Genomic DNA, 13,233 nt, shown 5'->3' with positions numbered 1-13,233 from the left:
ACGTAAAGTCTGTGTTGCAACCCAGCAGAACAATATGTCATGAAACTGAGGGCAGGTGCTGAATGTCGTGGGGTATGGTATGAAATCATGTAAGAGGGACTGAGGATGGAAAACCTGCTGGATGTCTGTACATAAGGCAGAGGGAGCACACTTTGTATGCCAGCTATGTAATGCTTATGGACTGAGGACCCAGAGTGAACTATCAGCAGGTGATAGCCAATTTTTGTCTTAGAGGGAGCTCCAAAGCAACTCTAGGATTAGACTAACATTTCTATGCAATGGACAATCAGGGAACTCAGAGGTCTGCTGAGATAAGTTTTTGATTGCATAAAAATACAAAACAATCCATAGTCTGCTTACCAGTGGCTCTCCAGTTGTCCTGTAATGATCCCTATATGTTTGCTCAAGGATGCCTTGTCCTGAAGTATTGTTTGCTTTCTTTTTTGTTTTTTTCAGTAACACCATTCATTCAACCTACACAACCCCAGCCATAAAAATTCCCATAACTAGGTTGCATCCAGTATTCATAAATTGTTACAGTTCCATGTCTGTCACCTGACTGAAACCTGATATGTTCACCTTAACCTCTTACAAGTATTTTTCAAAAAAGTAAAAGTGACATACTGCCAAGCTGCTAAGGATATCTGATGTGATGAAAAGGATGATTGGGTTAGGAGGAAAAAAAATCCTAAGGGTGAATTAGCTGGGCCTGTTTCATGGAGCTCTGGAACGCCGTTATCTGAAACAGAAACCCTTTCGTTGTTAGAAGCAACATCAGTAAATCAGATTCCTCAGTTACACTGCTGCTTCAGTAAGTCATTCCCTTGAAAAAAACCCTGAACACAAGTAATTTATATCAAGCTGTGTTTTAACTAACTGCATCTTGGACCATAACCCAAATGTTCCATTTCTCACACTGGTATTTGAAGGCCAGTCACTTCTGCAGCTTCATATAGGTGATAGTCATAACTACAGACCTTCCTTTTTCCTGGATACTGTAAAGACCAAGAGCCATAATCTGCCTATTTACTGTAGAGCAGATGACAGACTTAGGCATCTACCTGAGTTTCTAAGTCCAAGAGGAGAGTGATATAGATCCAAACCACCCACCCTTCAGAACCTCCCACCCACAGCTCCTTTTGTTGTAGTTAGCAAGTGTTGGGAGCAAGAGTATCTGATATATTAACCCACTGACAGCATGTGTTTAAAAGTTTTATTCAGATTCAGAATCACAGCTCCTCCTCTTTAGGTAATATAATAAATTAAGATTGGAGAGATGGTACAAAAAGAAAGCAAAAAGAATATGATGTAATCCTGCCTCCACTAAAATTAACGACAAAACTCCCACCGGTGTCTGCAGGGGTAGGATGTCTCCTCCCAGATAATATCCACCTATTGTCTCTAATCAAACAGCTGGTAAAATCTTTGTCCCAGCCATGTCCCCAACATACATGTCCCAAATTAAGCTTATGAAGTGACCTATTCTTCTGGTACTGTGTGGGTCAGTTAATGAATGCTTCCACTTCAGCCCTGATGAAGGGCTTGTGTACCTGAAAGCTTGTCTGTTACTTGCAGCTATAGCTGTTGCCCAAAGAAAAATCTCTCGCTTTCCTGAGGATTGTTGAAAGTGACAAAGAGAATAAAAAAGCAATAATGGTATCGTAGCAGGAAACCTGAATAATTAAATTACAGACGTAAAGGTTTACCACATTGAACAGTGCAGAGAAATGAACATAGGGGAATCTCTGCCATGTACTACGGAGGAGGTTAGTTAACCTGATCATGATGTTCTTCTGTGACCTGAGAGTACATCTAAGGTGCTGGGCTTGTGTATGTCATGCCATCACCCTCACGTTCAGGTGACCCTGGGTCATACAGGGATTTCCTCCCCATGCTGTGGTTTCCCTGAGGGGGACGTGGTGACCAAGGGGGAGAGCGGAGCCAGGTCAGCTTCTGAGAGTGCCTCATCACCCATGAATGAATAAAAGAGCATCCAGGAATAGAAGACATACAAAAAGTCTGGTTTGTATCTTCAACATTTTTTACTCCTTATGTGGTAATTTTCCACTGCAAAAATATTTTTAATAGCATTTACACAGAAACCACAGTTAGATCATAACCTCACAATCTGATTAGATGGCAGTGTGTTAGCAATACTAGAAGGTGAGTCATAAATGTCACCAACTAAGCCCTGTCATGATCCTTGTTGACCTGGAATTTTGGATAGGGAGAAAACAAAAGACCCAAAAGAGCTGTTCAGCACTGGGTCTAGGATCGTAGTGCTGAAGGTGTCATCATTGTCAGTGTAGTGCATTTTAACAATTAAAACAGAGTCTACCATTGAACTATCCTTGAACAGAAGGAGGACAGTCTGTGATTAATGGCTTGGTTGTGTTCTTTAGCATTTCTAAGCCACAGGCACATAGGTAGCATCTGACTCTGGTTACTTATATAAAATTTAGAGGAGGTTTTTTTCACTTAGCACTTCAGAGTGGCTGGTTGCTGTCCTAAGCTCATTTGAATCATACTGTAGAAGTGGGCTGCAAATTTTGAGATTTGCAGTTGAGTACACAGTTACAAAATGCACAAAATTAGCCACATGCTAAATTCATGGTGACTGGGTACATGATCTGTATGGATAAATGAGGCAGACACAATCTAAAGATGCCCAGTGAACAAGCTGCAGATGCATATTCTTTGCACATATGGCTTATTGTCTCTCTACGATCAGCTAATACAGACTGATTTTCTCTTGTTGTTTCAGTCAGCTGTGCTCCTACTCACAGGCAATTCTGGCTGAGAAACCAGAAGTCTAGGGGCTTTCTGAACTTTGAATCTCAGCGTGCAGATGCCAAGACCCAAATGACTTGAAATGGTTTTCTACTGCCTGATTCTTGGGGGCAGCCCTGGTATCCTGGCTGTCAGGGGATGAAGACTTTCAGACCAGTCAGACTTTCAATGATGAAACTGAAAAGAATGCTGAATTTTATAGTCATCTGCTGCCACACTTCTAATGACATAACTCTACTTGATTCATGAGGAGTGCCAACAATTACATGAAATAGTTTCTCATTGCACTGCTGTTTGAAAAATGCATTTGATTTCGGGACAAGGAGGGAAATACATAGGGGCATTTCCATCACAGATGCAACTGAGTCTTTAAGTATTTTTTAGAACTCTAGCTGACCCTGCTGGAGTAGGGCGTTTGGACCAGATGACCTCCAGAGGTCCCTCCCAACCTTAAATATTCTGTGATTCTGTGATTTAATGATATCCTGAAGTATTATGGCATCGTCAAGAAGGCAAAAGAAAAGTGGCAGACCTATGAAGCCATCCACAAACTAAATCAAAGTCAATAGTTTGTTCAACACCAAAATAGATCTCCAATCGTAGATATGTTTCAGGAAAGTATGAGCAAGTTCATTACTGTCACATTAACAGGGATGTTCATCCTTATTATAGCTAAAACAGCTGTCTTTTCTGCTGAAGGAGTGCTTGATGGAATATGTCTGCCCAGTCTAATGGCAACTAAGCCAGAAAAGGGAGCAAAATATGGGAAAGTGGCTCTGAGGAGGGTGTGAGAGAATGACTGTGGGAAGGTACCACTTGTCTGGGCAAAGCATTACAGACTGTAACAGTGGGGAACAATCCAGCCTTGGCAAGGAGATTGATAACATGATCTAATAAGACTTTTCCATCTGTAATGTCTCTGATCTGCAGCTGGAGAAATAATAAATACACATTTGATGTACAGCTGTTTTGTTCCAGACTCGCTTCTGTTTGGATTGTGGCATGACATCTCCCTGGCTCATGTTTTCAGAGTCCTTTCTGAGGACTGGAGATGGAGGAGAGTATACATTCAGGTATTGTCCCAATACAGTTAGGGCATATTTGGGACATACATGAAGATCCACTATCTTGGAAATGCTCCTGGGACTTCTGTAGACTTGTACTAGAGGTGTGTGCCTTGCAGTGGTCACATGCACTTTTGCCAAGGTCTTGGCACTGCAGAATAAGCCTTTCCAAAGACAACCTCATCCATACCCAATTTCATATGAAAATGCAAAAGAGAGAAAATACAGCAATATACATCTTATTTTAAAAAGCTCTTTGCCAGGATTCCTCTTTAAAAATTGTACTTAATGTATTTCCTGTCTCTGACCAGCTGGGATCCAGAAATGGGTTATCCTTCTGCCCTCCCTGGAAAGAACAGTCTTTCCCAATTAAATCATAGCTGCTTTTTTCTAGAGGTGGAACAATGGGGCTCAGCAGTCTCACTCACCACTCCATCTATATCTTCCACTGCCGTGTGGGCACTTTGTAATCAAAGTCTTCATAAAAGACAGAAACAAGCCCTGCTAGGTCCTCCAGACAAACAGATCTAGGTGTCTGTAGAGAGATAGATCTGTACTTGCCATTGAGACATTGCCCTGAGAAGTGCAGGGTCTGGATTTGCTATAGATCGTGGTGACAAGACTGACAGTGACAGGCAGGCACCTGAGCTCTGGGGGACTGCAGGGACACTGACAACCTTAAGAGGTTTCTTAGACCTCATTTGCAGTACAATCAACAGCCTGAAGAGGCTGGGGTAAACTTCTGCAAATCATACCTCAAGTCACTCCTGTCTATGCCCCTGACAATGTCCCCATCTCTTGCCAGCAGTTTTTGCATTGATGTATTTTTCTCAATTAATGAACATGTTGTTTTAATCACTGCAAACTCCACTTTCTCAATTAATGAACATGTTGCTGTTTAGCATCACATTCACATCACATGGTTTCAGTGTGGCCCTGACTCAGGCCACATGTTCCATTGTAGGAAAAGCAGCTGTTGAAAAAACTGTTAAATATTTTGCTGAGAAAAAAATTAAAAGATAATTGGCCTAGCAGTTAGAGGGATAAATGCCTGTGATTCAACCCAGACATGATTAAAACAACCCTAAAAAGTATCAGCAGGAGTTCTAATGAAATGAGTGATTATAAAGCAGGCATGCAGTAAGCAGCGCTCCTCATAGCTTAAACATCTGACACACCATGACCAACAGGATCTTTCATTTCATAGTGGTATATCCCAGGGATCAGTACTGGGCCCAATATTGTTTAACATCTATGTTAATGACTTGGGCAATGGGACAGTGTTCCCAAAGCAAGTTTGTGGAGACTACAAAATAAGGAGGAGTGATTGATATACCAGATGGCTGTTGTGCCATTCAGAAGACAGGCTGGAGAAATTGGTTGACAGGGATCTCATGAATTTCAACAAAGGCAAAAGCCAAGCCATGCTCATGGGGAGGAGTAATCCCAGGCACCAGTACAGGCTGTGGGCTAACTGGCTGGAAGGCAGCTCTGCAGAGGAGGACATTGGGTCCTATTGGACAAAATATTGACCATGGGTCAGAAATGTGCCCTCATGGAAAAGCAGGCCAGCAGCCTCCTGGGCTGCGTTAGGAAAAGCACTGTCAACATGTCAAGGGAGCTGATCCTCCTCTTTACTCAGCACTGGTTAGGCCACACCTGGGGTACTGTGTCCAGTTTTGGGCTCCCCAGTACAAGAGAGAAACGGAGCTACCGGAGTGAGTACAGCAAGTGGCCACTAAGCTGATGAAGGGGCTGGAGCATCTGACATATGAGGAGAGGCTGAGAGAGCTGGGACTGTTCAGCCTGGAGAAGGGAAGGCTCAGAGGGATCTGAGCAAAGTTCATAAATACCTGAAGGGAAGGTGTAACAAAGATGGAGCCAGGCTCTTCTCAGAGGTTAGCAATGACAGGACAAGAGGCAATGGGCAAAAAATGAAATACAATAAATGCCATTTAAACATAAGAAAAAACTTTTTTTATTGTGAAGGTGGTCGATAACTGGCAGAGGTTGTCCAGAGAGATTGTGGAGTCTCCATCCTTGAAGATACTCAACACCTGACTGGACACAGGCCCAAGCAACTTGCTCTAGCTGCACTTGCTTAGGCAAGGGGGATCGAACTAGATGATCTCCAGAGATGCCTCCCAGCTTCAACCATTCTGTGATTCTGTGATGTCCAGGGGAAGTGTAAAGTTTATATTTTTTTCTACAAATAACCTAAACAATGTGGTTTGTAGATAAAAGTGATCACCTCTCACACAGGTGAATCTCACACATTTGTTACCAGAGATGAGTTCATTATTGGAAATTAAAAAGAAAGACGGCAAGGCAGTTGATAAAAGGACGTCTGAAACTAGTAATTTTTTCTTTTTTGTTTTTTTCCCCCCCATACATTTGAGTATGCCAGACCTATACAAATATTACAGCGCCTAATTTACACTGGCTCAGATGAAGTTAAACATGAGGTACAATATATAAAAAGAGGGAATTCCAACTATCCTAATCCATAGCTACATCTATACTATAAATAGTATATGGGAATGAGACGAAGCACTGGACACAGTACTCTGCTGATAGAGCACTCCATAGCATGGTTTTGGCCCACTCCAGCTTGCACTTTTTGAGCCAATCCCATGCATTAATCTGTGAGTAACAGATTCCAGGAAATGTTCCAACAGACAGCATAGACAAGGCTGCATAGATTTTGCTTTCTCTCTTCCTCCAACCCTGCCCCAGCAGGCTTTGCACTCTCAGTTAACTCCTGTATACTTTACCACAGTGCATACAATACAAAACTTATGTGTCGTGTTAAAACAGCGTCCTCAAAAGCACCATGTTATTTCACACACTAAAGCAGGGAGAGGAAAAAAAAGGCATTCCTCCCCAGCCCCTGCCAAGAAAATTAAACCACAGGGGCACCAGCTGGTAAAAGAAGCTGAGGACAAAGTGCTGTGTAGTGTGGATGCAGACTGCATGTGCCACTGGATCTAAATACAGGAACAAAGTCTCTAGTTCTGTTTTTATTTAGTAGTATAGATACAGAAATTAAAATCAAAAGTCAAGAAATCTGAGCAGGCAAGAGATGCATCAGATCAGAAAGTGAAGCAAGAATGCAAAACCCAACACTTGAGGATGGGTGAACTTTATGATCCAAAGAGTAAGCACTGATGTCATTCCTCTGGGTTGTACTTTCCATCATAGAGGTTACTTCTGTTTAACAAGGAAGAAATCCGTAAAAGAATGCTTGAGCTCTGCGGTATTTAAAAGATGCCAGTTAAAGCAGCAAGAAAAGAAGGATTTTAATCTAGTATGACATTAGGAATAAATTACAATGGCTGTAAAGGACACTGGAAAGTCTCCTGAATAAAAAGTACTGCTACCTTTCAATCAATAATGTGCTGGGCTCCTAATGATTTAGTGTCATCCTGATCTTTCATTAATTACTTGTACCATGAGGAATTATTCTCCTCCCCATGTAGAATCTGTAGCTAATATTTCCTCTTCTGTGCTAGCAGTTAAACACAGAACTCATATATCACTGAATTTTTAATCAGTGCTGGTTAAAAAAAGTGTAACATACTGATGCAAAAATTTTTATATATGTCAAAAATAGATTATTGCTATACCGAAAAAACAACCCTTGGCAAATGTTGGCAAGCTTTTATACTTTCACACTTGCATTTTCTTGAAATGCTATAAAAACATACATTTGGAGAAAAGTGACACAAAGGAGACGGTGAGCTTTTGAAATCTTCACGTTTGTGGTTTATGCAGAAGAGAAGAGGAAGCACAACTTCCTTTAATAATTGAACATGAAGCCCTGTGCCATCATGAATTTCAAGAAGACTTTCTACACCACACACCGTCCAATTACAAAGAGGAGGCCCTACACATCTCATGCTATCACCAGGAATTTCTGGAGCTCAGTACTGAAAGGAATCAGGTCTTCTTTTATTTGAGCTGTGCCTAGACTTTGGTATCCCTACTCAGACCTTCCGTCTGGGATTGGCATTTAGCAATTCTGAGCTTCAGAGAGTAAAAGAATGAACCACAATATGCATTTATCTCTCAGGACTGCTGCCGTCACCAATTATCTTATTAAAGTACTTTGTCAACAAAAAGTGGAATTCATTAATTCAGTGTTGCTATTCTGGATCTTTTGACAGATGAATGACATGAAAAAAGATACTAGGCTTACATTGAAGTTGGTCACTTGCATAGCATGTTTTCATTTGTCAAAATGGAAATGGTAAAAAAAATCCTTCCTGACATTATTTGAGATTTCACACCATTGTCTTTATAAAAGAATCAAACTATCCATTTGATTTTACTTGGTAGCTTTTTATAGTTATTTCTGCAAAAGAAAGAATCTTGCATGTAAGAAACTTGATTTGCAGACTTAAAACTCATTGAACATTATTCATCCAACAGATGCTACAATGTAGGGGTAGTCCATGTCTGAGCTTGCCGCCTTAGTACCTCTTTGTATGCAATGGATGTTCAGATAGTCTAGGTTACAATCCCTATACCCTGGAGCAGATGTTTACTTTCGCTCACATGAACCTGAATTGCTAAATTCTATTGACTGTGCTGGGGCTGCCATTGACACTGGAGGGAAATGCTGGCAACTACCTCAGATGTAGAGATATACCTTGTAGACACCCCATGTTAGGTGAGAAGAATCTAGTTTCCATTCCTAGTCGGCACAGGTGATGGATTTTATTTTTAAAAATATTTTACTACTCATTTCCGAAGAAGCAGAGATGCACCTTGGCCTTCCTGAAGCAGCAACTCTGCTCAGCTCCTACACTTGGCTAAGGAGAGCAATGAAGACCTACGGCTGGGGGAAGGAAGTACAAACAACGTCTTATCCAGTCTCTACCTTTTTTTAAGGCAGAAAGTCTATTTCAGGTTCCATTTGAGTAAAACACTGAAAACAGGGAATTAAGGAGAGGAATAGAGGCAAAAGAAGGCCAGCTGGCCCAGAATTGGTCACAAGACTGGTATTATACACACCGTTTATACTAGCCAGTAAGAAAGATGAAGGCCTGTTTCCTGTGGGGGAAAGTGGCAATTTATGGCTCTCTGTGGGGCTCAATACTCCACACTGCTTAAATCAAGATGGCCTTGTCTATGCTTCCTATTGGGAACAGTCCTTTCTCTTCCCTGTTCCCTGAACTATGTCCAGGCACTTCCTGGTTGTCATAGGCAGAACCCAGTCCAAGGAGCGCACTATCAGTTAAATAGCATGGATCTCCAAATGTCAGCGGTCCAGCTTGTTTCCGCTCTCTGTTTAGTTTGCTAGCATAGACACAACTGTAAGTATTAGCCTGGCACTCTCCCCTTCCCATGCAGTAGTATTGCATTCATTGGGCTTTCTGACACTACCATAGTATCATCTCCCTTCCTCAGTTTATATATGTGAACATATTTCTCAATTTGAGTGGTATGTGCAGGTACCTAATGTTTATCTGGCATCCATTGGCAAAGAACTTGAGGAAACATAGGCCTGTCTGATGACAATATGTCCAGCTAAAGGATATAATCTGCTGCCAAGCACACCAGGACAGGCAGTCTGCACATTGTCCATGGAGCACCCAGATGGACCAGAGGCAGAAGATCAGGAGGCATGTCACCTCTACCAGTGGTCCTATTAGTATAGCTGCTCTCATAAAACCACAAAAAGTATCACCATCAGAGTAACAAGATGTCGATTTTTTAATGGCATTCTGATGTCAAATGTTAGTTAGTGATGAGGAAACCAGAGAAGTGTGATCTGGAAAATGGTGAAATGAAGTGGAACTCAGAAGAGAAGATTTCATTTTTTCTGTGACTAAGTGTCTCCATCTGTAAAACTGAGACAATGATGTTGATTTTTTTTGTAAGATGGTTGGGGATCTGTTGACTAAAAAAAGTAACTAATTTTCTTGTATTTTCCAAGCATGAGAACAGCTATTTTAATTTCTATTTAATACTCCTCTTACTAAAAATTAATCTCAAGACACATGTACTAAAATGGAAAGAATGCCTTTGATTTTTTTATTGTTTATATCCAGGTTTATTAGATCATTAGACAAATGGATTTTTGAGTGTTTTAACCAATTTTATTGCTAGTAGTAAACACTGTTTAGCAATTAGTAGCAATGTTAAAGGAATAACTTTTTGTCAGTTTGACCAATATTTGTTGTTAACCACTCTGAGAGAGTCTGCAAGAAGAATGCAGCTGTAACTATACAGTTTTGTTACAAGAAGTTTTCTATTTTGTCCCTTCTTATAATTAATGTATAACCTGAAAACATTGTCTAGCGTTTTCCTAAAAAACTGCTGCATTGTTTTGCTGTATAGTTAATTTCAAAGGCCTCCACTTTACACAAATGACATTTAATTGAAACACAAAGTCTATGAGATAATGCAAACCATATTTCTTTATAAAAGGTCAGTTTAATCTTTCTAAAAGTAATGTTTTTGAAAATTGTTCCTGGTTAAAAAAAAAAAAAGGAAAGCCAACACTGAATATACATAGCTAAAGCAGGCATTTAGAATGCACTAATGAATAGAGCTACTCAATTTTTCATGTAGAAGAATATCACAGATGGCATTTTTCCTATTCACTTTTTAAAAAAATCAACATTGTTGACATTTTTCAATTTTGTAACAATTTTTGATATATTTCTTGGGGGTTGAATTAAAGTAATGGAGAGCTTTGTTCTGTTTGGCTTTTTACAAATATCACATGTGCCTTCACTGCTAAAGCTCCTACAGTTGTGTCAAGAAGCTGCTGTGTGAGTGGCACCAAGGTGCCACAACAGGTAATTCTAAGGATCTTCGAAGAAGCAACAAAAGGGTAAGAAAGCAAGATAAAACCCAAAGCCTGGTGTCTATATATAGAGAAAAATTTACTCTCCTCAGACAGTACCACGATAACAGAACATTATTTAAGCTTAAAAATGTGACCCCTGAAAGGAAAAGTAGTATAAGCAATTTAAGGCTGACACCCATGTGATGCAGATATCAGGCTGTACAATACAGTGCTCTTGTTCAAACTAGAGAGGGAGAAATAGGTCTGGGTGAAACTTATTGCTGAATCATGTAAAGAAAGAATCAGGCATTATTAAGAATAATTTTTTAATCCTTCTGTTAGGCTTTGTTTCATCAGTCTTATGGTCATGGGTGAGGGTACACTGATGGGAATGTACAGACTAGAAAAGTTTGTACATGGATGTTAGTCATCTATGAAATTTTGGACCTCTTAGGAAATTTCAGATCAATTTGGCAAAGGGGTATTGAACACAGAAGACAGAAATCTATATGAAACAGCATATGATTTGTGGTCCTGCTTTTAAGGGTAGCTTATTTTATGTCTTTGATCGATTTACTTTTCATCTTTAAAGGAAAGAATAAACAAAGTTTTGTTTTGGAAAAGTCGATTTTAGTTATTTTGTCTTGTTCTTTATCACAGGCAAATTTGGGAAGCGGGCTTTATATGTACTAAATTAAGCAGAGTTAACATGACTGCAAAGCTCAGAGGACTAGTTTAAGAATGTTTTGACCACATGGATCCATACCAAATAAGTGTTCAGGCATCCTTGCTGGTCACTTCACATGGGAGATGAGAGAAAGAGAAAGAGAGAACAGAAGTGACCATTTTGTATTAAAAAAAAGCATATTCAGTGATCTAGAATAAGGCCTATTTTCTGCCATTGCTAGATTAGGTATTTGCTCACCTCTCAAGTCTCCTCCAACAATAATTATGGTCCTAAGATGCTTCTTAAGTTTTTGGTCTTCTCCTCTGACATATTTGTTGTATAAACACTGGTCTGCGCCTCAGCTTTAACTTTATCTGAAAAACTTCCTTTGTTGAAACCTTCACTGATTAATCTCAACCCTGGCAATATTTTTTTTACTCCTTAGGGCTTCCTTTCCGCTTATCAGTTTTGTGGTTTAATTATTTCAGTAACATTGAAAAAGAGTTTATTGCTGTGACAATTTCGAGGTCCTTCTCCATCAACCCAGGGGCTGTTATTATGATGATATCCATTTTGTGGACTGTCACAATTTGAAGCCGCTCTGTTCTAGTGGCCTATGGATGAACTCCATATTATCATAACGTTTGGGTATGGACTTACTTGTAATTTCCTGGATATTTATGATTGGCTTTCTCTCATGGGTAGCAATGCAGATATACCTCAATGCCCTCTGTTCCTTCTCTGCCACTATTGCTTATATGGCATAGGTTAAATGAATGGAGATGAGAGCGCTGTTTTTATGAGTCTGACAAATACAGACAATGAAGGCCTTGATAATGAAGAACAAATATGAAGAATTAAGTATATGGTGATATTTAAATGTGAAGTATTGTTAATTCCAAGGCAGTTTTGTCATGCACCTGTAATGCTTCTGCCTTGTAGCTTCATTTTTTTTCATCTTATCCAATACATGAAAAATATTCACCATAGTCTCCTCTGTTCAATACTGTCGTGGTTTAACCTCAGCTGGCAACTAAGCACCACACAGCCGCTTGCTCACTCCCCCCCTGCCCCGGGTGGGCTTTTCGGAAGAGTAAAAGTGAGAAAACTCATGGGTTGAGATAAAAACAGTTTAATAGGTAAAGCAAAAGCTGCGCACGCAAGCAAAGCAAAACCACGAATTCATTCACTCCTTCCCATGGGCAGGCAGGTGTTCAGCCATCTCCAGGAAAGCAGGGCTCCATCACGCGTAACAGTTACTTGGGAAGACAAACGCCATCACTCCGAACGTCCCACCCTTCCTTCTTCTTCCCCCAGCTTTATATACTGAGCATGACGTCACATGTTATGGAATATCCCTTTGGTCAGTTTGGGTCAGCTGTCCTGGCTGTGCCCCCTCCCAGCTTCTTGTGTCCCTCCAGCCTTCTCAGTCAGTAGAGCATGGGAAGCTGAAAAGTCCTTGACTAGTATAAACACTACCTAGCAACAACTAAAGCATCGGTGTGTTATCAACATTGTTCTCACCCCAAATCCAAAACACAGCACTGTACCAGCTACTAGGAAGGAAATTAACTCTATCCCTGCCGAAACCAGGACAGATACTTGTCAAATTATGAATATTTATGAATATTTACCCTCCTAGATCACAAAGAAAAGCATGTAGATACAAGTCCTAGTTTCCAGAAAATCACAAGGTAACAATCAAATGTGTAATTCTAAGATTTCATTATTTTTAAAGCAAACATGAATATTTAGTGATCTTATAGATGCACTTATGTGCACCCACTGCTGGCAAAACTGACAGATTTGGGAGTGCTGCCAGTTACAAATTCTATGGCATCAGTTTTTCATACAGGATACCAAATGAAGCAGATAAAGCACTTTTAGAATTCGATCACCAACTCAGCTGGGCA

The sequence above is a fragment of the Pygoscelis adeliae genome, unplaced genomic scaffold (assembly GCF_000699105.1).
Source record: "Pygoscelis adeliae isolate BGI_AS28 unplaced genomic scaffold, ASM69910v1 Scaffold14, whole genome shotgun sequence".
Classification (NCBI taxonomy): Eukaryota; Metazoa; Chordata; class Aves; order Sphenisciformes; family Spheniscidae; genus Pygoscelis; species Pygoscelis adeliae.
Note: the sequence above shows the minus strand (reverse complement) of the source record.